The sequence below is a fragment of the Mustela nivalis genome (genome assembly GCF_964662115.1).
Source record: "Mustela nivalis genome assembly, contig: HAP1_SCAFFOLD_2845, whole genome shotgun sequence".
NCBI lineage: Eukaryota > Metazoa > Chordata > Mammalia > Carnivora > Mustelidae > Mustela > Mustela nivalis.
The window spans coordinates 1-6,754 of NW_028133820.1; the positions used below are offsets into that span (position 1 = coordinate 1).

General features: G+C 53.6%; 1 long non-coding RNA gene across 1 annotated transcript; it reads left to right on the plus strand.

The window, feature by feature from the left end:
* Positions 1–4,846: 4,846 nt before the first annotated feature.
* Positions 4,847–6,426, plus strand: LOC309858587. The gene is made up of 3 exons (XR_014308260.1): positions 4,847–5,011; positions 5,685–5,788; positions 6,240–6,426. It is a non-coding gene; the product is annotated as an uncharacterized lncRNA (long non-coding RNA).
* The last annotated feature ends 328 nt before the right edge of the window (positions 6,427–6,754 follow it).

A 6,754-nucleotide genomic window follows, 5' to 3' on the forward strand; every position in this document is an offset into this window, starting at 1 on the left:
TGTAAGATAACTTCAAATAACCCTAACCAAAAGGTTAAGGATCTATACTCTAGAAACTACAGAACATTTATGAAAGAAAAGGAGAAAGACACAAAAAGATGGAAAACTATTCCATGCTCATGGATCTGAAAAATAAACATGGCTAAAATGTCTGTGCTGCCCAGAGAAATCTACACATTCAATGCCCTCCCTATTAAAATACCATGGGCATTTTTTCCATAGAATTGGAACAATCCTAAAACTTGTATGGAACCAGAAAAGGCCCCATACATCCAAGGAAAGGTTGATCAAGAAAACCAAAGCTGGGGGCATCACAATGCCTGACCTCAAACTATATTACAAAACTGTGACAGCATGGTATTTGCACAAAAACAGACACGTAGATCGATGTAAAAGAATAGAGACCGCAGAAATGGACCCTCAACTCTATGGTCAACTCATCTTTGACAAAGCAGGAATGAATACCCAATGGAAAAAGACAGTCTCTCCAATTGATGGTGCTGGGAAAATTGGACAGCCACATGCAGAAGATGGAAACTCAACCATTCTCTTACAAACTCAAAATGGATGAAAGACCTCAATGTGAGACAGGAATCTATCAAAATCCGAGAGAAGAACATAGGCAGTCACCTCTTGGACCAGCCACAGCAACTTCTTCCTAGACACATCACCAAAGGCAAGGGAAACAGAAGCAAAAATGCACTATTGGGACTTCAGTAAGATAAAAAGCTTCTGCACATCAAAGGAAACAGTCAACAAAATAAAGAGGCAACCCACGGAATGGGAGAAGATGTTTGCAAATGACATGTCATAGAAAGGGCTGATATCCAAGATCTATAAAGAACTTCTCAAACTCCACACCGAAAAAACAAATAACCCCATCAAGAAATGGGCAGAGACATGAACAGACATTTCTCCAAGACATGCAAACAGCTAACAGACACATGACAAAATGTTCAACATCACTTGCCTCAGGGAAATACAAGTCAAAGCCACAACAAGATACCACCTTCCACCAGTTAGAATGGCCAAAAATGAACACGTCAGGACATGACAGATGTTGGCGAGGATGAGAGCAAGCTGGTGCAGCCACTCTGACAAACAGTATGGAGGTCCCTCAAGATGTGAAAAATAGAATTACCCTTCTACCCAGCAACTTCACTACTGGGTATTTACCCCAAAGACACAGACATAGTGAAAAGGAGGGACACCTGCTCCCCAATGTTCACAGCAGCAATGTCCACAATAGCCAAACTATGGAAGGAGTCAAGATGACCTTCAACACATGAGTGGGTAAAGAAGATGTAGTTCATCTATACAATGGAATATTCCTCAGCCATTAGAAAGGATGAATACCTACCATTTGCCCTGACATGGATGGAACTGGAGGGGATTATGCTGAATAAAATAAGACTGGCGGAGATGGTTTTGTTCATATGTGGAATGTAAGAAATAGTGTGGAGGACCACAGGGGAAGGGAGGGGGAAATGAATGGGAAGAAATCAGAGAGGGAGACAAACCATGAGAGAGTCTGGACTCTGGGCACCAAAGTGAGGGCTACAGACGGGAGTAGGACGGGGTAACAGGGTGATAGGTATTAAGGAGGGCACGTGTTGTGATTAGCACTGGGAGTTACATGCAACTAATGAATCATTGAACATTACATCAAAAACAAAAGTTGTACTGGATGATGCCTAACTGAACATAATAAATAAAGAAAAATGCTTTCTACATGAAAAGCATATACTAATGGGTACAGAATTTCAGATGTGCAAGATGAAATATTCTCAAGACACGTTTCACAGCAGTGTAAATATACTTAACAAAACCGGACTTTATACTGAAAATGTTTAAAATGGCAAAATCAATGTTAGGATTCCTTATGATTTTTTAAAAGTACACTCTGTATGATTCCATTTTTATAAAGACTTCATTAATTTATTTTAGAGAGAGCGACCGTGTGGCACGAGACTGGTGGGAGAGGCAGGAGGGGGGAAGAGAGAACTGTGAGCTAACACTGCACTGAACACAGACCCTACATGGGGCTCAGTCCCTCACCATGAGATCACATCCTGAGCCAAAATCAAGATTCAGCGGCTTAACTGACTGATCACACACACACACACACACCCCCATCTCCTTGGGCATTAGTATGGGTGCATTCCTTTCTCTCTCCCGCACTGCTGGGGACAGTGGCGAACACTCCTGAAAATACATCTGTGAAAAATCATGCCAGAGTTTCCTGGGGTGAGTCTGAGTACGAGCATGGCTAGGAGATGGGTGCACCTGCGGCCTGGGCTGGGCGCTGCTCACCCCGATGGGCCTCCCATCACCGTTCTCTCCAGGGGACACCCATGTCCTCAGGCACCTGAGGGCCAAACAGCCTAGGAATTCACCTTCTCTGGCAGAGGACAGATGGGATTTCTTTCTCTGGCCATAAATATGAACCCTAATCCTGGGGAAGGAGAGCTTTCCTGGGACTTCTGGCCCAGCCAGGCAGCCATGGCCACCATGTATGTGACAGAGCCAGAGGAGCTGGGCCTTGGAGAGAACGAGTGCCTTAAACCAGCCTTGTGTAGGGCATGTGGGAGCAGCAGCCCCTGCTTCTGGGGGAGCAGAGATGTGTGCAGGAGGGAGGCTGGGGTGGAGCCTTCTAAGACACACCACAGTCCCTTCCATGGGCCTAAAACCAGCAGGAAGGGAGCTCTGAGGACAGAGACGCCAGGAGGATTCCCATCCAGGGAAATGGGGCCTGCTGGAGGGTGCTGAAGCCACCAGTCCCGCTGGCCAGAGGCCCTTTACCCAGGATCACCTCTGGTGCTTCCTTAGCATGTTGTCCGTGTACATGTATGGACAGCAATAGGCCCACTCAGCGTTGCTGCACTGCCAGAGATGGAGTGCAGCTGGTGGGCCAGGCTGTAGCTATAGGATAGAGAGACACATATGACATAGTACGAGCCACACTCTGGTCTCCCTCCCCAAAGCCTACCTGGAGCTGGCGTTTGGGTGCCCTAGGGGCCAGCACACAACAGAGTCTGCGGGACCAGGGAGCCATAGCCCCAAGGGACAGTCCCCCTGTCCTCTCCCAGCTCCGGTCCCGCATCAGCTTTCCTCACTGTGGGGCTCTAGGACCCGAAACCAGGCCCCATAGGGCTGGCTTGGCTCTAGCTTGTAATGAGTTTGCAGCCTCCCAGAGCGCCTGGATTTCCTGGGGCTGGAGGGAAGACTGGCTGCGGACAGGCCTGCACTTAGCTGGACCCTGGGGCTGAGTATGCATTTCTGGCCCCTGGATGGGGGATATTCAGTGACCTTTGCATACCCAGATGTCTTGTACCTTGACCTTGTACACGGAGCCTTACTGCCCAGGATGAGCATGATTCGGGTGCTCAGAGGACTTTGGGGCCACAGAGCTGGTGGTGATGAGGAAATGTGGGGACCCGGTCAAGTGCGGACATGGGTCTCTTTCATGTGCACAGCAGGGCTGGCTCATGGTACAGGTACTGTGTGCAGGGCCCCTGTGCTCAACTGGCCCTCTCGGGAGGGAGGCCTGGTGCACCTGTCCTCCACCTACCCCTGGAGGAGTGGCCAAGTTCAAGCATTTCCATGTCCAGCCCTTAGGGAGAGTTGGGAACGTGGGGTCAAGAGAGACAGGGACATGCCTAGGACAAATGAGGGGTAAAGAGTCCAAGGAGCGGATGCTCTCCAGCCATGGCAGCCCCAACCAGCCCCCATTGGGTTTGCATTGGGGGTGAAAGCCCCACAGATTCTTGAGGATAGCTACCCACCCTGTTCCATGTGGGGACATGAACATAAACATCCCCAGACAGGTGGAGAAATGTACACCTGCATGGACACACACACACACACACACACACACAAATACCACTCAGACTGACCAGATGGGGATCAGATGGGAAGACATCCTGGGAGTGAGGTGGGTGACAAGGAGGCAAGGAAAAAGAGGTCAGAGAGAGCCGAGCCGTGGGACAGGGGCATCAGGACCCCTGGCAAGAACCCAGATCCATAGCATGGGGAGGGGAGACAGGCCAGATTGATGGTCGGGGGTTCCCCAAAGGGCCAGGGGGGTGCCAGGGCACTGGGAGAAGGGTCTGGGTTCTGGGGTCCATCACCACCTGGGCCACTGGAAGTAGGAAGAGATAACTCCCCCATGCCCAAGTCCAGATGGGGCTTCAGCACAAAGGGCCTCAGTTTACTCTTCTGTCAATTGGGCTGCAGAGATGGCATGTCCTAGGTTCCCGCAGGCTTGTAGAAAAGTCTGTTGGCCTTGGGTCTCCATCCCTGACCCACTGTGCTCCCAGTCCTGGGAAAATGCTTTGTACTCCCTGGAGGTCCTTCTGAGCACAGGACAGCCTGGGGACTCGGCCGCCTGATGACCTGGCTTGGCAGAATGTGGCAGAGCACTGAACCGCTGGTCTGGGGACCAAGCTCAGGAACCAACCCCCTTCATACTGTTGCAGCCTCAGTGTCCCCATTTGGAAGAGGTTCCAGAGTCAGGGCTCTGGTCAGGGTGAGGAGGCCTTAGGAAGGAACGAAGCACATGACAGGAGAGAGAAACAGGGACAAGGGAGTCTTCTGAGGTTTCTTACATCACCCCCAGAACTCCCAGATCCTGTTCTTGGGAGAGAGACGGAGGGAGACACACAGAGAAGGCAGAGACAAGAGAAAGAACACAAGAGAGGGAACCAGGAGAAGTCAAAGACTTACAAGAGAAAGAACACAAGAGAGGGAACCAGGAGAAGTCAAAGACTTTGTTCAACTGGCTTGGGAACAATAGCCCATGATTTCGCCCTAGTCTAGTCCTGAGAGCGCCGTCACACAGGCCATCCCCCCGGAGGGCAGAGAATTCCACAGGGATGTGGGACCAGGATTCGGGAATTGCCAAGAACCACTGTGTGGACTGCCCAGCACATGGGTGCCGAAGAGGCCCTGGGACCTGAGCCTAAACCGAATGGGAGTCCCTCCCTGGAAGTCTGAGTCACGAGAGGACAAGGTCGGAATCAGTTCACTGCAACCTTCCCACAGGGCTGGGAGACAGGCAGGAGGAGGGTGGCTTTGCCTGGTCCCCAGAGCAGATCGAGGCCCCTCTGAGCTGTGTTCTATGCCCCGCCCAGCCCCCTGCTCATCCCTGCATCCCACGGGTGCGTACCAGCCTCTTGTGAGAGCAGGTACAGAACATATTTGGAGGTCCTACCCCTGAATGCGTCCCTAGGAGTAGAAACCAGAAGCCCCCACTGGGCAGTCGGGGAGCAGGGGAGGCCCTGAGAAGCACAGGGTCTGTCCAGGCTCATAGCCCTGGGCACGAGCAGGAACCCAGTCCGAACCCAGCCCTGTATTCTCACAGTGGGGACACTGGCTGCCCCCAGGCCTCGCAGGTGCTGTGGGTGGGCTGTGTGGCTGTGACTGTATGGACGGGGCATGGAGCAGAGGCTGAGCATTGAGCACGCGGGGGAGGGGGACCCACCGGGCGGGGCTCTTGTGTGGGAGGAAGTGGTTGGTAAGCAGACCCCAGGCAGTGGTGACCTCACTTTCCTCACAATGGAGCCCAACACAATTGGGGACCCAGGTAACCAGGCACCCACACACAGAGACAGCCCCCTGCCCAGCTCATTTTGTTGCGGATCTTTGAATAAGCAACATGTTCTGTTGTGTTCCTACATGTGGAGGCTGCAAGCTGAAGAAATCATGCCCTGCACATGCTTTCCCTCACTGGGGATGTTGTCTTAAGGCTCCCCGATGGCTCTGGCCATTTGGCCAAAAGAAGAGAAAGGTAACACCATGAGGCCCAGAGCCAGCCCCCAGCCCCACATGCTCTGATTCAACCTGTACAGCGCTAGGTCCCTCCCCATGCTTGTGTGTGTGTGTGTGTGTGTGTGTGTGTGTGTGTGTATAAAGGCTCTAGTGAGGTGCACCCACCCCATTCAAGAACAGGCTGACAAGGGGTCAGATGCCCGGTGGGCAGTTCATGTTCACACCCAGGTCGAGGCTGGCTGGGTGGGTTGTGGGCGTGGGAGGCTGCCTCCTGTGAGAGTAGGGACAGTAGCTTCCCCCCAGGGTGCACCCCGTGTCCTGCAGGTATGGGTCCCTGTGCCAGATGTGGCGCTGTGCACACACCGTCTGGGTCTGATCTGGGAGCGGCAGGGGGGTGGGCAGGAAGACAGTGAGGACGGCTGGGCAGGGCTCTAACGGTCGGGGCTGGCTCCCGGGGTCTGTCTGTGCAGAGCACTAGTGACGATGAAATAGGAAGGAGGCTGGCGGACACCCGCTCCATCTCCCTGACCAGGAGAGTGACCGTACCGGGCTCTGCAGAAGCAGGGACTGGGGACTCCGGGGGAAGGCCGCTGACACTGCCTGCGTGCCTACACCACCGTGTGGTCCAGGAGCCAGAGCCCATGCAGGCCAAGCCTGAGGGTGAGAAGGCCGGGGCTGGGGCACGTGGGTGTCTGCGGGTGGGTCGGTGCCGGGCCCCAAGGGCAGGAGACCCCAGAGGCTGGTGTGGGGCCAGGAGCCAGGCCTGGGCTCAGAGCTCGCAGCGGGCGGACCGCAGTCAGGGAGATGTCCCGGTGAGGGTTCCTCCGTGGCTGCGGCTTCTCCGGGAGGCCCTGGGCTGAGCTCTGTCTCTGCAAAAGCACATGGAGAGACAGGCATGCTGGTGCGCTTTCCTCCTGTCATAGCCTCTCCGTCGGAGGAGCCAGAGCCGGCCCCACCTGCATCCACAGCTCCAGAGGTGGGGATG